This window comes from Leptodactylus fuscus, chromosome 3 (genome assembly GCF_031893055.1).
Source record: "Leptodactylus fuscus isolate aLepFus1 chromosome 3, aLepFus1.hap2, whole genome shotgun sequence".
NCBI lineage: Eukaryota > Metazoa > Chordata > Amphibia > Anura > Leptodactylidae > Leptodactylus > Leptodactylus fuscus.
This window is the reverse complement of record NC_134267.1, coordinates 233800943-233822173: the sequence shown is the minus strand read 5'-3', so window position 1 is coordinate 233822173 and position 21231 is coordinate 233800943. Positions and strand designations below refer to the sequence as shown.

Sequence of the window (21231 nt, the reverse complement as noted above, 5' to 3'; positions counted from 1 at the left end):
AACAGTATTATATGCTCCACACTGGACCCCACACAGTATTATGTGCTCCACACGGGACCCCAAACAGTATTACATGCACCACAGTGGCCACCAAACAGTATTATATGCTCCACAGTGGATTCCACACAGTCTTATGTGCTCCACAGTGGCTTCCCAGACAAGATTTCATACTCCACTGTGGCCCTCACAAAGTATTATCCACAGTGTTCACCCCCCAGAGCCTGAACCCTCCATTTCCCCTTCTTCCTCTCATGCAGCCTACACCCCCATGTACTCTACTTGCTCAAACACAGCCTGCACCCCAATTCCCCTCTCTTACTCATACACAGCCTGCACCCCCATGCTCCCCTATTGCTCACACACAGCCTGCACCCCAATTCCCCTCTCTTACTCATACACAGCCTGCACCCTCATGGCCCCCATTGCTCACACACAGCCTGCACCCCCATGCCCCCCTCTTGTTCATACACAGCCTGCACCCCCATGCCCCCTCTTGCTCATACACAGCCTGCACCCCCATGCCCCCCTCTTACTCATACACAGCCTGCACCCCTATGCTACTCTTGCTCATAAACAGCCTGCACTCCCATTTCCCCCTATTGCTCACACACAGCCTGCACCCCCATGCCCCCCTATTGCTCACACACTGCCTGCACCCCCATGCCCCCCTATTGCTCACACACAGCCTGCACCCCCATGCCCCCCTATTGCTCACACACAGCCTGCACCCCCATGCCCCCCTATTGCTCACACACAGCCTGCACCCCCATGGCCCCCTATTGCTCATCACAGCCTGCATTCCCATGTTCCCCCCAGCAGCTTCCTCTTTCTGTGTAACACTACACTGTCCTGTGCAATCCAACATAACTCCGCCCACACAAGAGTCTGATCACTTGGTCATGATGTCATAATTGTCCATTAGCCCACTAGGATTTAGCATCTACAGGAAGGATCCCGGAGAGGATGCTCAGCCCAGAAAGGTGAGTATAAGTATTTATCAGCAGGTCGAAGAGACTACAGCAATTGGGGGAGCACAAAAGCTTCTTCACTGAATACAAACCACAGTGCTGTACATATCATAGTGGCTATGCTTGGTATTGCAGCTCAGCACCATTCACTTGATTGGGACTCAGCTGCTGCTGTACCGTGTGACCAATGAACGTGATGTCATCAGTACAGGGAAGCAGTAAAGACATGCAGCCTCTACAAACAACTGATTGAAGCGGATTATTTTACATGAAGACCCCTCAGTACTGGTGAATCCCTTGCACATGGAGGGCGGCCATACTGAAGCTTACAGACTGGACTTTACATACCAGAAGATTGGAAATTTCCTGATAATAAAAACGCTCTTTGCATTTTCTGGTCTGGCAGTGAAGCAATGACAAGTTCTTATCAGAGTGATGAAGATGATGAGGTTTGTGCGCTCGCTCTTATTGCCTATTGATCTGTAGGGTAATTCACAAACTCACAAGTTATTCTATTACATGGCTCACAGTCCCGTATGTAGATTGTTAAGTATAAGGGAATGTTCACATGGCGGAATTTTGCACTGATTTTGAGGTAGATTCTGCCTCCAATTCAACGCAAAATTGTGTGTACAGACTCAGGCAGAGAATGGATCAGGGCATTGCATAGAAGAGTGTTGTGCTCAGTCTTACCGTTGATTCACTTGCAGTGTCTGTGGCCCAAACTATTACCCCATTTGGCCCCAAATGCATATTTCATACTTCTGACCCATTCACATGATAGACCATCAGTATGGGATTTGTAGGAGTTCAACACCTGGACCCTGCACAGATCATCTGATCCGGCTGCCTAAAGGTACTGGAAGCAGCACCAGTAGACGGCGAGTGGAAGAGGTTCTGCTCCTATTTATGTAATGGACAAATCATAGCTTTCATTCATGACCTCCACGGACCCATAGATTTAATCCATGACCTCCACAGACCCATAGATTTCATCCATGACCTCCACGGACCCATAGATTTCATCCATGACCTCCACGGACCCAAAGATTTCATCCATGACCTCCACGGACCCACAGATTTCATCCATGAACTCCACGGACCAATAGATTTCATCCATGACCTCTACGGACCCATAGATTTCATCCTTCACCTCCACGGACCCATAGATTTCATCCATGACCTCCACGGACCCATAGATTTCATCCTTCACCTCCACAGACCCATAGATTTCATTCATGACCTCCACGGACCCATAGCTTTCATCTATGACCTCCACAGACCCATAGCTTTCATCCATGACCTCCACGGATCCACAGCTTTCATTCATGACCTCCACGAACTCATAGATTTCATCCATGATCTCCACGGACCCATAGATTTCATCCTTCACCTCCACGGACCCATAGATTTCATTCATGACCTCCACGGACCCATAGCTTTCATCCATGACCTCCACGGATCCACAGCTTTCATTCATGACCTCCACGGACCCATAGATTTCATCCATGATCTCCACGGACCCATAGATTTCATCCTTCACCTCCACGGACCCATAGATTTCATTCATGACCTCCACGGACCCATAGATTTCATCCTTCACCTTCTCAGACCCATAGATTTCATTCATGACCTCCACGGACCCATAGCTTTCATCTATGACCTCCACAGACCCATAGCTTTCATCCATGACCTCCACGGATCCACAGCTTTCATTCATGACCTCCACGGACTCATAGATTTCATCCATGATCTCCACGGACCCATAGATTTCATCCTTCACCTCCACGGACCCATAGATTTCATTCATGACCTCCACGGACCCATAGCTTTCATCTATGACCTCCACAGACCCATAGCTTTCATCCATGACCTCCATGGATCCACAGCTTTCATTCATGACCTCCACGGACTCATAGATTTCATCCATGACCTCCACATACTCATTTACTCATCCATGACCTCCACGGACTCATAGATTTCATCCATGACCTCCACGGACTCATAGATTTCATCCATGACCTCCACGGACCCATAGATTTCATCCATGACCTCCACGGACTCATAGATTTCATCCATGACCTCCACGGACCCATAGATTTCATCCATGACCTCCACGGACCCATAGATTTCATCCATGACCTCTACGGACCCATAGATTTCATCCATGACCTCCACGGGCTCATAGATTTCATCCATGACCTCCACGGACCCATAGATTTCATCCATGACCTCCACGGACCCATAGATTTCATCCATGACCTCCACGGACTCATAGATTTCATCCATGACCTCCACGGACCCATAGATTTCATCCATGACCTCCACGGACTCATAGATTTCATCCATGACCTCCACGAACCCATAGATTGCATTCATGACCTCCACGGACTCATAGATTTTATCCATGACCTCCACGGACCCATAGCTTTCATTCATGACCTCCACGGACCCATAGACTTCATCCATGACCTCCACAGACTCATAGATTTTATCCATGACCTTCACGGACCCATAGATTTCATCCATGACCTCCACAGACTCATAGATTTCATCCATGACCTCCACGGACTCATAGATTTCATCTATGACCTCCATGGACTCATAGATTTCAATACTGAGCCCAGACCACAATAGGAATTCTTCTGTTTTGGTTTCGGGCTTACAGGCCCCTACACAAATCCACGGTGGTGTGTGCGGGACCAATAGATTGTAATGGGTCAGTGGGCTAGCCATTAAGAACACATACGTGTGCATAGAGCTTATGTGAATAGCAGAGCTCCCCGACTACAGCAAATCTGTAGGGGTCTGGGTGTCAGAGCTCCACTGATCAGTATGAAATATGCATTTGGGGCCAAACAACCCCTTAAAAACGTATATTGTAGATCTGTTTGAAGAGTCTGCAGCCGCCTCAGTACCTACCAAGTTCAGCACCATACATTTGTGTAGTGGTTGTGTTAGCTATTGAAGCTCAGCACCATTGACTTGAATGGGACTGAACTGTGAAAACTTCTGATCTGTGTCGGATCTCATGGATTTTCAGTTGATAACCTATCCTAAGGATTAAAAAGTTCTGGATTACCCCTTTTTAGGGAAAAACACATGGCTGCTGGGCTCAAAAATGGCCAAATGGGTTGGGCGATTATGACCTAAAACTAATCGGCCATTTTACCTTGATTACTATTAATGGCGATTATTTAGGTCATGCCCCTTTTAAACAACACCCCTTTACAGCGTTAGGCGAACCTTGCATGAGTCATCTCGCAAGGTTCGCCTGGTGGTTTCGTTTGGGCCGATCATAGCCTGACCAAAACCCTGACCCTGCTATTATTATACTGTGGGGTCCCTTCAAACTTCAGAATATAATGATCAGAGGTCCAAGGAAGGTGTGAAAACTTGGAAAAACAATGTTACTTACCTCTCTTGGGCTCCAGCATCTCTCCCTTCTGTTTTGGGTGCTTCTGACTTATGTCGAGGGACCATCGAGGCCTGTGAAGGGGTCATGACACATAAACACAGGCGTCGCAACACATGACTGCTTGGACCTGTGATTGTGACATCAGTCAGAAGGGCTGAAGACAGCAGGGAGTTGCAGCGGAGCCCGGGAGAGATGAGTAACACTGTTTTTTATATTTGCTCACCTCCCCTGGATCTCCGATCATCATACTCTGCAGATCCCACAGTATAACAATAGCAGTTCAGGTTTGGACGTGTTAGGTCCGAATGGAATTGAAAGTATAACCGAAATCAAATCGCGTCGGTTCTTCCTGGTTGATGTTCCGTTATTATTCAGTTAATCGCTCCGTCACTTGATAAGGGGGTATTCATATTCTATTTTTTTTTTTCTTGACGCGTCCTATTTTTGTCCAATTTTGATCCCTCCATACACTCAAATGTCAAACAGGCGCCCCTTTGCTGCAAAATGCCCGTGAAAAATGGACCTCGGTCATGTGAATGTCTGGCTTAAGTGGCAGCTTATTGGGAAGGGTCTGGAGTTTTTCGTTAACCGTGCAATCCGCTGAATTGTGCTACCTTTTGCCCTTTCCCCAAAGATCAATGAAACCTCCGGCCATTACCCTGCAAAATGTCAGCTGCCAAGAACATGCCGGAGAAATGAAAACCTCCTCAGACATCGGCTATTGGAACCCTCCGACTCCTTTGTCAGGTTGATTAAGATCCTAATAAACTCTGCAGTCAGATCAAATACAACTTTCTCGCTTTCACCGCCGAGCTAATCTGTTAGAACCTTCCAAAATGGCATCATCGAGAAAAAAAAAAAAGCCGCCGAGCCGCATTCTGCTTCCTCCTTTCTGACGCGGCGTGACGCGCCAATTTACATTAATCACGCATCTGATGGATGCTGACCCTAAGGTATTGTATTTCAATTAACTGATTTTCTTTTGCTTTAATTGCTTTTTTGGGTTGGAATCTTTTATCTTTTTCTCCATTCCGGGAGCGATGTACCAAGATGAATGGAGGCTGGCGGAGAAGTCTCTTGTTTCGGGATTGTAGATACTCGGCATCTCTCTCAGGTAGCCGATCAGAATTGGGCTATTTAATAAAGGAATCCTCCACTTTCAAAAAGATTTTGCCGCGTTGACAATGAGACGACGGCGGATCGCGTGGTTCCTTTTTTTGGCTTCCACTTCTGTAGATGACAATTCTGGTCTCCAAGGGAAACTCTTTGCGAATATAATTTGCATGCAGATTACATCAATCTCCTTATTCTTCGCCAGATGTGTAAAGCGTTATTAAACTTCGAGCTGACTGTTCATTTTGTAGCCTGGAAGCAGAAATTTTTTTCACAGTTCCATTAAACCTTATCGGAATCGAGTCTTGATTTTAACCTTCTACGACTTTGGATCTACAGTCAGAGTAAAGCGTAGATTAAGGGCTAGTTCACACGTGAACTGCCCGCGCGGGTTTTGACACAGAGAGAGACGCGGCGAGCCGCGTCTCTCTCTTGTCAAAACCCGCCCGCCGCGACCATCGCTGTCGCGGCTTAACCCTCTGCTGTCGGCTCAAATGAATGAGCCGACATAGGAAGGAGCTGCGGGGGGCGGAAGCCGCGCGACTGAGACAGCGCGGCTTCCGCCTGAAGAAAGGACATGTCCTTTCTTTTCTCCGCTAGCAGCAGCTCGCCGCTAGCGGAGAACAGAAGCCCGGCGGTCTCCATAGACCACCATTATAAGGGGAGGTTTTGGACGCGAAATCCGCTGTCAAAAACCTCCCCTTATACTCACGTGTGAACTAGCCCTAACTATAACTACGTTGTGGAGTTACTTTGCCATCTTGCTCTACTCACAAGGTATAGCATGGCTTATATTTCAGTAACATCCAGAGCAGCAATCATAATTCTGCTGGATGCTGGACAACAACCCTCAAAAACCCTCACTTGATTGATGAAGACAACTCCTTGGTAGAGCATATGATGTTGCCTGGTATTTGGGTGTTTTCGTGGACAGGTATACATCCCTCTTAGACTTAAGTCTATTGAGAGATCCGTGAAAACAGTCGAAGAAGTTATATTTTCTTGTACATAATGGATTGGTTTCATGGATTGTTTAAAGGGATCCTATCATTGGATACCCTTTTTTTCTGACTAACACGTAGGAATAGCCTTAAGAAAGGCTATTCTTCTCCTACCTTTAGATATCTTCTCTTTCTCCGTTCGGTAGAAATCCAGGGTTTCTTCGATATGCAAATGAGTTCTCTCGCAGCACTGGGGGCGGGCCACAGTGCTCAGACAGCACTGGGGGCGCCCCCAGTTCTGAGAGAAAACTCTAGCGACGCCTCTATCTTCTTCTGGAATGCGCTCTCCCTGTTTCTTCTTCCGTCCTGGCTTTCAATCTTCTAGGCCTCGGGCAGAGCTGACTGCGTATGCTGAGGCCACAAGAGAATGGCCGCTTACACAGTAAGCTGGTGTAATTGGCCATTTTCTTAGTGTTGCTTACACAATAAGCTGGTGTAAGCGGCCATTTTCTTGTGGCCCGGGCATGGACAGTCGGCTCTGCCTGAGGCCCGAGGCCTAGAAGATTGTAAGCCAGGACAGAAGACACCGACAGAGGGCGTTCCAGAAGAAGATGGAGGCATCGCTGGAGAGTTCTCGCGCAGCATTGAGGATGACCAGAGTGCTGTTTGAGCGCTTGGGCCCGCCCCCAGTGCTACAAGAGAACTCATTTGCATATTGAAGAAAACCCAGATTCTACCGAACGGCGGCGCGGAGAAGACATCTAAAGGTAGGAGACGAATAGCCTTTCTTAAGGCTATTTCTACGTGTTAGTAAAAAAAAAAGGGGATCCAATGATAGGATGGTTGTGTGAAGAGATCCATTATTTATTGGGGAAACCATGTGCCATCTGTTTAAAAAACGGCTAGCCATGAAAGCCTGTCAATTGAACAAGCACATAGACTTGACCCAAAACATTGATCAGCAGATTTTGATGAATTTGTCAATCAGTTCCTATCGCCATGATAGACTCCGGCCAGTCTTATGTTTCAATGTTACTCAAATCAACGTCATACATCGGGTCCATGTCAGCAAAATCTGACTAAACTGTCTTAAAATACTGAGCAGAGGACCCCTTGTCTTTGATGTCTAAGTTCCCTATTGAAAAATGGACAAGACACCGAGTAATACTATAGTGTAGCTCTGTCGAGGAATAAAAGTCAGCAAATAATGTAAAATATGAGATTGTACATATAACCAGTTGGCCTCTCACCTTTTGTTGTTTTGAATGAATCACGACAAAACTGCAGATTGGCTAGCCAAAGGCAAGAGTGGCAGTGCCTACCACTTATACCACCGGAGGACCGGGCATTCTCAGGCCAATGGAGAGCCAATGGATGCACATCTAGTGACTGGTAAAGTTTGTGCACTTGAGAAAGGGCCCTCATAGCCCAAAACGCGTTGTGCTGTTACATAAAAAAAAAGGTCTAAGCCGGTATCTCCAGCTGTTTCTTCGGTTCTCGACCAGTGAGTGCGGTCCGCTATTGACCTAAGTTTCCTATTGGGCATATATATATGTCATCATGACGGTGTGCTGTCTTTCCTGCAGTCAACAACCGCTGGTTCATCCCTCAGCTCCGCTGCTGCTGCTCCGCTACTCTCCATGCTCCCCTGACCTCTTCCTCTCCCTATTGTTATAGTGGTGCCCGTAGGGTGCGTGTTCCGGCTCTACCTGTTAAAGGGCCAGCTCTTGCACCAGTAGTTGTATCTGCAGCCAATCCCTGCTGACCATTTCCTATGCACCTGAGCAATAAGATGCTAGACTAGGTGTAAGGTGTATTCTGCCCTAACCTCTGATTTGCTCCTGTCCTGCCTGTTACCCATGTCGACTTTTGGCATGTACCTGGCCTCTGAACCTTTCTTCCAATCCTTACCATTTGACCATTCTTCGTCGTGATCTCTGGTGACTCATGCCAGCTTCTCTCGATTCGCTGGCCAGCTGCTACCAATGTCTACCAATACTGACTACTTAGACAATGCCCTTAATAGTCCCACCTTGGGGAAATTCAGTAATCAATAAAAAGACTAGTATATTGGAGTTGAGTTATGGATGTGTTACGGTAGAATTTGGTCATGATCTCCAAACTAGGGATCTTACCTTATTGTCTGTGATCTTCCAATACCTGAGTACCCTTCTGGAGGGAGGGGGAAGTGGATAGACTATTATGACCAGGAATAAAATTAATGTAAGACTAGTATGCATAAAGTCTTCTAAATGACCCCTTTTTATAGTAATAGTCCTTTATCATTTAAGATGACTTTTCATCCAGTGGAAATGATGCCTATAAGACATTGCTTCCAATATAAATTGCCATAATATATCATGAATGCATACATTAAGTCAAATAGTCTAGGGTGCAAACAGCCTGCCCTACACAATGGGCCCGTCTAGAAATCCATGAACATCTAGAACATATTAAGAAGTGAAGTTATGTTCAAGGTCCCATGCACACAAAGCAATCAGAATTGGAAAATTTGGTCTGTACGTCAACTGGATTTCCCAGTCTAATCCTAGTTAAGAGACCAGGACTCCTTAGGTCATGGTGATCTAAAATGCTAGGAGTCCCCGTCTGCTTTACTGTATATACAGGACAGAACAGTAGAGCCACAAAGAGACCAGGACTCCCAGCATTATAGATCACGTTGAGTCATGGAGTCCTTGTCTCCTGACCAGGTTAAAACCAAGAAATCCAGCTGATAGTATGGAGCAGATGTTCCGGTTTGGGGTTTAGTGTCCCAAATTGTCACACGGTGGCTCAGTGGTTAGTGGCGTCACTGGAGTCCTGGGTTCGAATCCTGCCAAGGACAACATCTGCAAGGAGTTTGTATGTTCTCCTCATCTTTGTGTGGATTTCCTCCCATACTACAAAGACATACTGATAGGGAAAATGTGCATTGTGATCCTTATATGATGTTTGCTATAAAGGGTTAAACACTTTTCCTTTTGAGCGAATTTCACATGGACAATCTCTTTAAGATGCCAATGAAAATGACAGGGGATGATCTAGATAATATAACCACGTACACACAGGTCTCCAGCTCCGTACTTTGTATTCTGGTACGCTCTTAAATCCTGATCCTGAGATCAGCGCCGGGTGACCAGACTGGAATACTAAGTAGGTTGTAACAAGGCTTTTTATATAAATGCTGAGAACTCTTAATAAGGTGAATTATATATATATATATATATATATATATATATATGGAATAAGAGCGGCTATGGATGTAACACCCAGCGTGGTTTTGATGGAACGCTCAACATAAACCATAGGGTAATGGGAATGGGGTTTGGCTTTACCCCCCGGCGGCAGACATTTACATTTTATTAGTATAGTATTTTTTATTGGTGTGGACTGCAGCCTCCTCTTTGGCCTGTTCACTTTTTCATAAGTTACATGGATTTTCTGTATCAGAGATTCTGCCTCCATTGCCACCCACAGTTGCCACACAATCCCCCATGACTAAACATGGTGCAATGTGGCACATCCAGGTTGAACTAGAATTTTCCAACATATTTAACAACAGGGCCTTGATATCTCATGAAGGGGGTGTTGCTTTAATGCGCTGTGATCAGCCAAAAATAGTCCAAGAGAAGAAAAAAGTAGTTAGTGGGCGCACTGGTCCAAACGCACGATCCTTTATTAAAGGGATTCTACTAGAGATGAGCGAACACTAAAATGTTCGAGGTTCGAAATTCGATTCGAACAGCCGCTCACTGTTCGAGTGTTCGAATGGGTTTCGAACCCCATTATAGTCTATGGGGAACATAAACTCGTTAAGGGGGAAACCCAAATTCGTGTCTGGAGGGTCACCAAGTCCACTATGACACCCCAGGAAATGATACCAACACCCTGGAATGACACTGGGACAGCAGGGGAAGCATGTCTGGGGGCATAAAAGTCACTTTATTTCATGGAAATCCCTGTCAGTTTGCGATTTTCGCAAGCTAACTTTTCCCCATAGAAATGCATTGGCCAGTGCTGATTGGCCAGAGTACGGAACTCGACCAATCAGCGCTGGCTCTGCTGGAGGAGGCGGAGTCTAAGATAGCTCCACACCAGTCTCCATTCAGGTCCGACCTTAGACTCCGCCTCCTCCGGCAGAGCCAGCGCTGATTGGCCGAAGGCTGGCCAATGCATTCCTATGCGAATGCAGACTTAGCAGTGCTGAGTCAGTTTTGCTCAACTACACATCTGATGCACACTCGGCACTGCTACATCAGATGTAGCAATCTGATGTAGCAGAGCCGAGGGTGCACTAGAACCCCTGTGCAAACTCAGTTCACGCTAATAGAATGCATTGGCCAGCGCTGATTGGCCAATGCATTCTATTAGCCCGATGAAGTAGAGCTGAATGTGTGTGCTAAGCACACACATTCAGCACTGCTTCATCAAGCCAATACAATGCATTAGCCAGTGCTGATTGGCCAGAGTACGGAATTCGGCCAATCAGCGCTGGCCAATGCATTCTATTAGCCCGATGAAGTAGAGCTGAATGTGTGTGCTAAGCACACACATTCAGCACTGCTTCATCAAGCCAATACAATGCATTAGCCAGTGCTGATTGGCCAGAGTACGGAATTCGGCCAATCAGCGCTGGCTCTGCTGGAGGAGGCGGAGTCTAAGGTCGCTCCACACCAGTCTCCATTCAGGTCCGACCTTAGACTCCGCCTCCTCCGGCAGAGCCAGCGCTGATTGGCCGAAGGCTGGCCAATGCATTCCTATGCGAATGCAGACTTAGCAGTGCTGAGTCAGTTTTGCTCAACTACACATCTGATGCACACTCGGCACTGCTACATCAGATGTAGCAATCTGATGTAGCAGAGCCGAGGGTGCACTAGAACCCCTGTGCAAACTCAGTTCACGCTAATAGAATGCATTGGCCAGCGCTGATTGGCCAATGCATTCTATTAGCCCGATGAAGTAGAGCTGAATGTGTGTGCTAAGCACACACATTCAGCACTGCTTCATCAAGCCAATACAATGCATTAGCCAGTGCTGATTGGCCAGAGTACGGAATTCGGCCAATCAGCGCTGGCCAATGCATTCTATTAGCCCGATGAAGTAGAGCTGAATGTGTGTGCTAAGCACACACATTCAGCTCTACTTCATCGGGCTAATAGAATGCATTGGCCAGCGCTGATTGGCCAGAGTACGGAACTCGACCAATCAGCGCTGGCTCTGCTGGAGGAGGCGGAGTCTAAGGTCGGACCTGAATGAGACTGGTGTGGAGCGATCTTAGACTCCGCCTCCTCCAGCAGAGCCAGCGCTGATTGGCCGAATTCCGTACTCTGGCCAATCAGCACTGGCTAATGCATTGTATTGGCGTGATGAAGCAGTGCTGAATGTGTGTGCTTAGCACACACATTCAGCTCTACTTCATCGGGCTAATAGAATGCATTGGCCAGCGCTGATTGGCCAGAGTACGGAACTCGACCAATCAGCGCTGGCTCTGCTGGAGGAGGCGGAGTCTAAGGTCGGACCTGAATGAGACTGGTGTGGAGCGATCTTAGACTCCGCCTCCTCCAGCAGAGCCAGCGCTGATTGGCCGAATTCCGTACTCTGGCCAATCAGCACTGGCTAATGCATTGTATTGGCGTGATGAAGCAGTGCTGAATGTGTGTGCTTAGCACACACATTCAGCTCTACTTCATCGGGCTAATAGAATGCATTGGCCAGCGCTGATTGGCCGAATTCCGTACTCTGGCCAATCAGTGCTGGCCAATGCATTCTATTAGCTTGATGAAGCAGAGTGTGCACAAGGGTTCAAGCGCACCCTCGGCTCTGATGTAGGAGAGCCGAGGGTGCACTTGAACCCTTGTGCACCCTCAGCTCTGCTACATCAGAGCCGAGGGTGCGCTTGAACCCTTGTGCACACTCTGCTTCATCAAGCTAATAGAATGCATTGGCCAGCGCTGATTGGCCAATGTATTCTATTAGCCTGATGAAGTAGAGCTGAATGTGTGTGCTAAGCACACACATTCAGCTCTACTTCATCGGGCTAATAGAATGCATTGGCCAGCGCTGATTGGCCAGAGTACGGAACTCGACCAATCAGCGCTGGCTCTGCTGGAGGAGGCGGAGTCTAAGATCGCTCCACACCAGTCTCCATTCAGGTCCGACCTTAGACTCCGCCTCCTCCAGCAGAGCCAGCGCTGATTGGCCGAATTCCGTACTCTGGCCAATCAGCACTGGCTAATGCATTGTATTGGCTTGATGAAGCAGTGCTGAATGTGTGTGCTTAGCACACACATTCAGCTCTACTTCATCGGGCTAATAGAATGCATTGGCCAATCAGCGCTGGCCAATGCATTCTATTAGCGTGAACTGAGTTTGCACAGGGGTTCTAGTGCACCCTCGGCTCTGCTACATCAGATTGCTACATCTGATGTAGCAGTGCCGAGTGTGCATCAGATGTGTAGTTGAGCAAAACTGACTCAGCACTGCTAAGTATGCATTCGCATAGGAATGCATTGGCCAGCCTTCGGCCAATCAGCGCTGGCTCTGCCGGAGGAGGCGGAGTCTAAGGTCGGACCTGAATGGAGACTGGTGTGGAGCGACCTTAGACTCCGCCTCCTCCAGCAGAGCCAGCGCTGATTGGCCGAATTCCGTACTCTGGCCAATCAGCACTGGCTAATGCATTGTATTGGCTTGATGAAGCAGTGCTGAATGTGTGTGCTTAGCACACACATTCAGCTCTACTTCATCGGGCTAATAGAATGCATTGGCCAATCAGCGCTGGCCAATGCATTCTATTAGCGTGAACTGAGTTTGCACAGGGGTTCTAGTGCACCCTCGGCTCTGCTACATCAGATTGCTACATCTGATGTAGCAGTGCCGAGTGTGCATCAGATGTGTAGTTGAGCAAAACTGACTCAGCACTGCTAAGTCTCTGCATTCGCATAGGAATGCATTGGCCAGCCTTCGGCCAATCAGCACTGGCTCTGCCGGAGGAGGCGGAGTCTAAGGTCGGACCTGAATGGAGACTGGTGTGGAGCGATCTTAGACTCCGCCTCCTCCAGCAGAGCCAGCGCTGATTGGTCGAGTTCCGTACTCTGGCCAATCAGCGCTGGCCAATGCATTCTATTAGCCCGATGAAGTAGAGCTGAATGTGTGTGCTTAGCACACACATTCAGCTCTACTTCATCAGGCTAATAGAATACATTGGCCAATCAGCGCTGGCCAATGCATTCTATTAGCTTGATGAAGCAGAGTGTGCACAAGGGTTCAAGCGCACCCTCGGCTCTGATGTAGCAGAGCTGAGGGTGCACAAGGGTTCAAGTGCACCCTCGGCTCTCCTACATCAGAGCCGAGGGTGCGCTTGAACCCTTGTGCAGCCTCGGCTCTGCTACATCAGAGCCGAGGGTGCGCTTGAACCCTTGTGCACACTCTGCTTCATCAAGCTAATAGAATGCATTGGCCAGCACTGATTGGCCAGAGTACGGAATTCGGCCAATCAGCGCTGGCCAATGCATCCCTATGGGAAAAAGTTTATCTCACAAAAATCACAATTACACACCCGATAGAGCCCCAAAAAGTTATTTTTAATAACATTCCCCCCTAAATAAAGGTTATCCCTAGCTATCCCTGCCTGTACAGCTATCCCTGTCTCATAGTCACAAAGTTCACATTCTCATATGACCCGGATTTGAAATCCACTATTCGTCTAAAATGGAGGTCACCTGATTTCGGCAGCCAATGACTTTTTCCAATTTTTTTCAATGCCCCCAGTGTCGTAGTTCCTGTCCCACCTCCCCTGCGCTGTTATTGGTGCAAAAAAGGCGCCAGGGAAGGTGGGAGGGGAATCGAATTTTGGCGCACTTTACCACGTGGTGTTCGATTCGATTCGAACATGGCGAACACCCTGATATCCGATCGAACATGTGTTCGATAGAACACTGTTCGCTCATCTCTAGATTCTACCATTAAAATCAAATTTTTTGTCATTCACACATAGGAATAGCCTTAAGAAAGGCTATTCTTCTCCTACCTTTAAGGGTGCATTCACACTGAGTAAACGCTAGCTTATTTTGTAGAGTAAAATTACACTTGTAAATTTTGCTATCCCATTGACTTCAATGATATTTTTTTACAAGTGTAAAAATACGCCTGTAAAAAATACGCCTGTAAAAAATACGCCTGTAAAAATACGCCTGTAAAATGTCATTGAAGTCAATGGGATAGCAAAATTTACAAGTGTAATTTTACTCTACAAAATAAGCTAGCGTTTACTCAGTGTGAATGCACCCTTAGATGTCTTCTTCGCCCCGCTCTTCGATAGAAATCCCGGTTTGCGTCTGTATGCAAATGAGTTCTCTCGCAGCACTGGGGGCGTCTCCAATGCTGCGAGAGAAATCTCCAGTGCCGCCTCCATCTTCTTCAGGAATAGCTTCTCTGCGCGGAGCTGGGTTTCAAACTTCTAGGCCTTGAACAGAGCAGAGTGCGCATGCCCGTGGCAACAAGAAAAATGGCCACTCACACAGTAAGTAAGCTGGCATTTTCTTGTGGGCATGCGCAGTCGGCTCTGCCCGACGCCTAGAAGTTTGAACCCAGCTCCGGAATAAGACGCGCAGAGAGGCCGTTCATGAATAAGATGGAGGCAGCGCTGGAGCTTTCTCTTGCAGCATTGGGGCTTAAGAAAGGCTATTCTTCTCCTACCTTTAGATGTCTTCTCTGCGCCGCCGTTTGGTAGAAATCTGGGTTTTCTTCACTGTGGACGCCCCCAGTGCTGTTTGAGCGCTGAGGACCGCCCCCAGTGCTACGAGAGAACTCATTTGCATATAGACGAAAACAGGGATTTATACCAACCGGCGGCGTGGAGAAGACAACTAAAGGTAGGAGAAGAATAGCCTTTCTTAAGGCTATTCCAACGTGTGATCTACAAAAAATGTGATTTTAATGGTAAAATCCCTTTAACACACAACGTGTTTCGAGCAATGTCTCCCTTTTTCAAGTGTGTTGTATACCTTGGAATCTGAAGAGATTCTGGACTATAATAATTTCATTGCCGGTTCTATCCGAACTTGTACGACCCAAAACAATCGGGGACCCAAGTTACTCAAATCTGAATCGATTCTTGGGAGGTTTGCCCCTCTTTATATGTGACCTATACACTTCCATGCACTGGTATGTATTATGGGGTTTATTTTAACATCCCCCTTGATGTTTCCTTTTTGTTTTGTTTTTTAATGTGTTTTTCGTTGGACGGTTGTGACATCAAGTATTGATCAATAAAGTACTATTATATTTTTAGATTGTCGTGGCGCATCCTTCTCATATGGTGTAGTCTTAGTAGTACGTAGACGCATAGCGGGAGGTACCATGCATCAGAAATGAAACCATACACCAGTCAAGGCGTGAAGGGCGCTGAAAGAAAAAGTCATAATTTTCGTGCCAAAAACAGGAACAGGCAACAAGAATTGCGCCATTTTTATACATTCTGTACCATAAAACTGGTGTACAAGGTGTGATAACTCAGCCCCGCCATGTCGGATGAAGAGGCAACGTATACATGGTCTGGATTGGACAACCCATTCCAACCTTCAGCCCAACTGACTATGGAAGTAACCTATACAAAACCAACACCTATGACGAAGAAAAGGGAAGTGACTGTGTTCATTAACCAAAGATACCCCCATAGTTTCCAAAATGTCTGCCATCGCTATAAACGAATACGAAGAGCAACCATAACGTATTCTAACAAGGAGTCGAGGGGAACAGAAACTTTCACGACCACTCGAGTGTTTTCTGGAATTTCCACGGTAATCGGATGTTTTTGTTTGTATTTTGCACATTACAACCCTTGGAAATAAAAAAAAATACCACCATTCCGAATTTTTTTTTTTAGAACTCTAATTTCTATTCTCAATTTTTTTCTCTGTACAAAATAAAATGATTCTTCCTAAAAAAAACATTCACCCCAAATCTCAATTCCTCCCAGGATTCCGTGCAGACCTAAGGAAGATTCAGTGAAGTATATGGCACTTGTTAAAGTTGAACACACACACACCCCTCTCCCTGTCTCTCTTCTCCTCCTCCCCTAAAAGATTTTTTGGCTTAGCAGCAGGTTCTGTCGCATGCGGACATTTCCAGACACAGAACAGATTTCTTATCACTGAATAACAAATGGCTCCAAACAACACATCAGCGCTTATTAAAAAAAAAAAAAAAATCGTATTTGGCCGCTTTGACACATCCAAGTCCTTTTCGTCGAGAACCAGGTGTTTTTTTGGCTGAGGAGAGGTTTGTCAACACAAGATTTGGTAACCGGGTCTCATTTCCTAATCGTCGTCTCCTGTTCCTTTATTGGTAATTTTTTTTTTTCTTCTTCCATTGTGTTATTTTTTTTTTCCTTTCCTTCCCTTCTCTCTCCCGTCTTTTAATATATGAACTGATCCGCAAAGGGCATCTTTTGGGATGAAGGACTCAAACAGACTGGCACAGGCTGGAGCCTCGCCAAGACTGCTTGGAATTGGGATGATTGCCATGCTGGGAGCGAGGAAAGACAGTACAGAGGGAAGGGGGGAAAAAAAAGGCAAGACTTGGCAGAGCTCAGTCAAATCAGTTTCTTTTGTCTGCCTTCTCGACTTGAGCTTCGGGAAAGGAAACCATTCTGGGCTAAAAAGGACAATTCTCAACTTTTTTTCCCCCCTTTCTGTTTTGGGGGGTCTGCAAACTTGGAATCTTTATTTCTTTTGCAGATTTTTTTTTGGAAACAACGTGACGCGCAATGGTGGCGGGTTTACCAAAGTTACCCAGAGAAAAAAAAAAAACAAAAAAAAAACTTCGTCATTACCCGCGCCCAAAGGATGGGCTTTTGTTGCGCTCGGATCTGTTTTGTACCAAAAGTGCTCGCTTGGATTTTTTTTTTTTTTTTTTTATTTTTTTTTATTTTTTTTTAAAAATGCAGGATATCCTCAAAGATGAAAGACAAAACTTTTTAGAAATTTATAAAAAATTAAATAATTTTTTCTGTGTTTTTTTTGGAAGAGGGAAAAGTTGTGGGTTTGCTCCCGATCAGCTGTGGAAGCAACAGTTTTCTCTTTTTTTCTGCTGGTGCAGCATTCTGCATTTTGGCTCCTGCTTCTCCACCCTCTTATTAGCGACGGGAGTGAAGACCTAGAAAGACGAGACATCGAACCGTTACAGACAACTGAAGGGCAAACGTAAACCGTGAGCATTTTCTACTTTATGGTTTTGTCTGTGATTCTAGGTTGTTTTTTGTCTGTCCCACCTCCGATAGCTCAGTAATACTGGATCCGTGCCTCTTCTGTCTCGATGCATGCCTCCCAAAAATGTCATCTTTCCTGTCGATGTATCTGTTGTGTGCATGACGTGTGTGCAGTGTTGTGTATTAGTGCAGAAACATATGGGCCTCGTCTGGTGTCATGTTAGGGTGCATTGAGTACTCAACGTGGATCCGATTTTAATGTTTTTGGGGAAAAATTTAGGTTTGGGAGTAAGGCTGGAACAGGTAATAATCCATTATTTTACTGTAATGTAGAGCCTAGGGAACGGAGAGGGTTTTTGCAATTTTGAGCCAGCCTTAAAAGGGTTAATTCATTCTATCTATCTATCTATCTATCTATCTATCTATCTATCTATCTATCTATTTATCCATCCATCCATCTTCTAAATATCCATCTATCATGACTATGGTAAACTTCATGATTGTGGCTCGTTGAGTTCCATCCATCACCTCCATATGGACGGAATTCTATGTTGCAACAATTGCTGATCATTTTGAACAAAAAAATTGCCAGAAACTTTTTGTTTTTCCATTTGAGTCGTATTTCTCATTTAGTACGTAGAGGATTCCAAACCATCGGTCTGATCTCGTAAAAGATACTTAATGTTTCGTTTGCTTTGACGTCTTTCCGTAGACCATTTTTGTTTCTCGGTATGTAGGGTATTTGTCATTAATAAAAGTAATAGGATGAAGGTATCGTGGCACAGGGAAATCGAGAAGATTCTAGGCCCCTATATAAATTCGGAACTAGGCCCACCACTTATTTTTAATGTCAGAGGGTCCTTGGCGACCCTCAGGTCTACTGTTGCATCCCTTATAGCTAAAAACTTATACTGGGAATAATCAGAATTTTGAGAGTATGGAAGGAGACATTTTCTGGGCCGGACTAGTATCCAACCTATGAGAAAACTGGGAATGAGTGACATCACTATGACAGGAAGTACCTCACTATGAATTTGGAGCATAGCTATGTCTAATACCACCATGCTATACGTCCTAGTTCTTCACTGGAGAACTTTTTTGGATATTTTTATTCTACCAAATCATAACCTTACTAGTTATACTCTTCCATTCCTTCCCGAATGCTGCTCCATTGAGCCATGGCGCTCATGTCTAGCAACTTGGAAGAAATGGTTCTATGATAATAACTAGAGATGAGCAAACACTAAAATGTTCGGGGTTCGAAATCCGATTCACACAGCCGCACACTGTTCGACTGTTCGAACGGGTTTCGAACCCCATTATAGTCTATGGGGGGAAATGCTCGTTTCAGGGGTACGCAACATTTGATCAAATTCTACTTACCAAGTCCATGAGTGAGGGTCGGGCTGGATTCTTCTCCCTGCGCAGCGTCCCTGCGTCCTCTTCCGGCCTTGAATTCACTCTGCTAGGTATTGGGCCTGGGCAGAGCCGACTGCGCATGTACGCTTGTAGTGCGGGCATGCGCAGTCGACTCTGCCCAGGCCCGATGCCTGGCAGAGTGAATTCAGAGCCAGAAGAGGACGCGGGACGCTACGCAGGGAGAAGACTTCTACAGGTAAGAGAAGAACCAGCGTTGATTGGCAATGTATAGCATTCTGTCAATCAACGCTGGTTCTGCATTGAATCTTAACTTCGAACAGCGAGTGGTACTCGATCGAGTACGAGTATTTCGAATACCGTAGTATTCGATCGAACACCTACTCGATCGAGTACTACTCGCTCATCTCTAATAATAACGTATGTCCTATTCACCATTGTTTATACATACATAGTGGGCCTCATGGGTGGAAGGAGAAGATGTCCAAATCGCCACCACTGTCCAAATATGTTGGAAGTGTTATGGAAACTTTTATGGAAAACCCAGAGATGAACTGTCTCTTAGGTGGATAAAAGCAGGTGAAAGTGGATTTAGAAATTAGGATCCACCAAAAACAGAATGAAAAGATAAAGATCATACGCACGTACTAATAGAGGAACATGGCTATGGAGACATCTGATAGGGCAGAGAATTCTGGCAGATGTCCCAAAAACAGGGGTTCTTTAGCGAAATTCCTGGCAACCAGCCATCAGAACATCCTCTTACAATCATTGTCCCATAGGAGAATTAGCATAATGATACACGTGACCTATAGTTACTCTAAGAAACAGTATGTGGCCTAGACATTAGGCTCCAAGGCTTAGCTAGTAGGTATGGGGCCTAGACAATATTGGACTTACTAGGTTCTACGTAATTAGATCATGGGTGAACATTCTTGTAAGGAACATAGTCACATGTGAAGACGTCAGTAATAAAGTATAAACCTATAGACAGAAATACAATAGAATACCCCAAAAAGTATAACACTGCTCATACAGATCACTGTTGGCAAGAGTAGCGTCATGGAGAGTCGGCCATTAGAGTGGTTGATGCTTGACCGTCTTCATAATGCGGCCACATCATTTGACCGCTGTGGGTCCCGTTCTTGGAGCTTCGACAGTATTACCTGCTAGCTAAGAGTGTTAAGAGTTAAAAGGAGTCTGTCAGCTCAAAGTCCTACATCTTCCGTGTCCTACAAGGACTGTTTCAGTTTGGCCAGCATGGGTGGCGAACTCTATTCTTGCTCATAGACGTCGTTTCCGAGTGGCTTATAGACAGTAGTTGTCTTCCTTTGAGAAGGTCTCCTGCAAATAGTTACCATTAGGCCCTGGTTCACATCTGAGTTCGGTATTCTGTTTGGGGAGTCCACTTGGGGACCCCCCGAACGGAATACCGAAGGAATTAAAAAGTGGTTAGCTAAGAAACCACACGGACCCCATAGACTATAACGGGGTCGGTGTGGTTTCCACTCAGTGTCCGCACGAATCATGTGGAGAGAAAAGTACTGCAAGTACCACTTTTCTCTCCACATGATTCGTATGGACACCGGGGATAAACCACATGGACCCCATTATAGTCTATGGGGTCCGTGTGGTTTCTTAACTAACCATTTTTTAATGCGTTCGGTATTCCCGAATGGAATACCAAATGTAGATGTGAACCAGGCCTTAGATCCAAGTTTTTCTTTACAATTTTTTATGGGATTGACACAAGTAGGATTCTAAAGTTGACTCCGACTATGGCCTAACCTGGAATGGTCAAACATTCTCATTATGGGATCTTCTTTTTGTTAAACTTAGATGGTCTACCAGGTGACCTGCAGAGAACACAACCAAAATTTTACAGTGTGTTCCATTCTCAGTATTCCCATAATAGAGTTATTAGCCACGGTTCGTTGCATATTGAATGTGTACGATCGCCCGCCATGCCTCCTTCGCACATGCCCCATCCTTCTCCCTGCTTCTGTGAGTCCCAGACTAGATAATACCACTACAAGGTTGTTCAATATGAATTTTACTTCAAGGTAGTGACAGATAATCTGAAACACGGCTATCAGGTGTCGGTGTACCCACTTTTGTGTTAAAGCAACACGCCTGATGGACCAATATCAAGAATTGTCAGGTTCTACTGTAGCTTACTGGTAGATCGCAGACTACTGTTTGGTCACC

General features: G+C 46.0%; 1 protein-coding gene across 4 annotated transcripts in view; it reads left to right on the top strand.

The window, feature by feature from the left end:
* The window catches only part of MSRA (methionine sulfoxide reductase A), a 230607-nt gene that overhangs the window by 26507 nt on the left and 182869 nt on the right, over positions 1-21231 (top strand). The window contains exon 1 of one of the 4 annotated variants that reach the window (XM_075269320.1): positions 17520-17648. The exons of the other annotated variants lie outside the window; for them this stretch is intronic. The gene's annotated coding sequence lies outside the window, so the exon portion shown is untranslated. Of the gene's footprint in view, positions 1-17519; positions 17649-21231 lie in introns of those variants that run through there. 4 annotated transcript variants of the gene reach the window in all.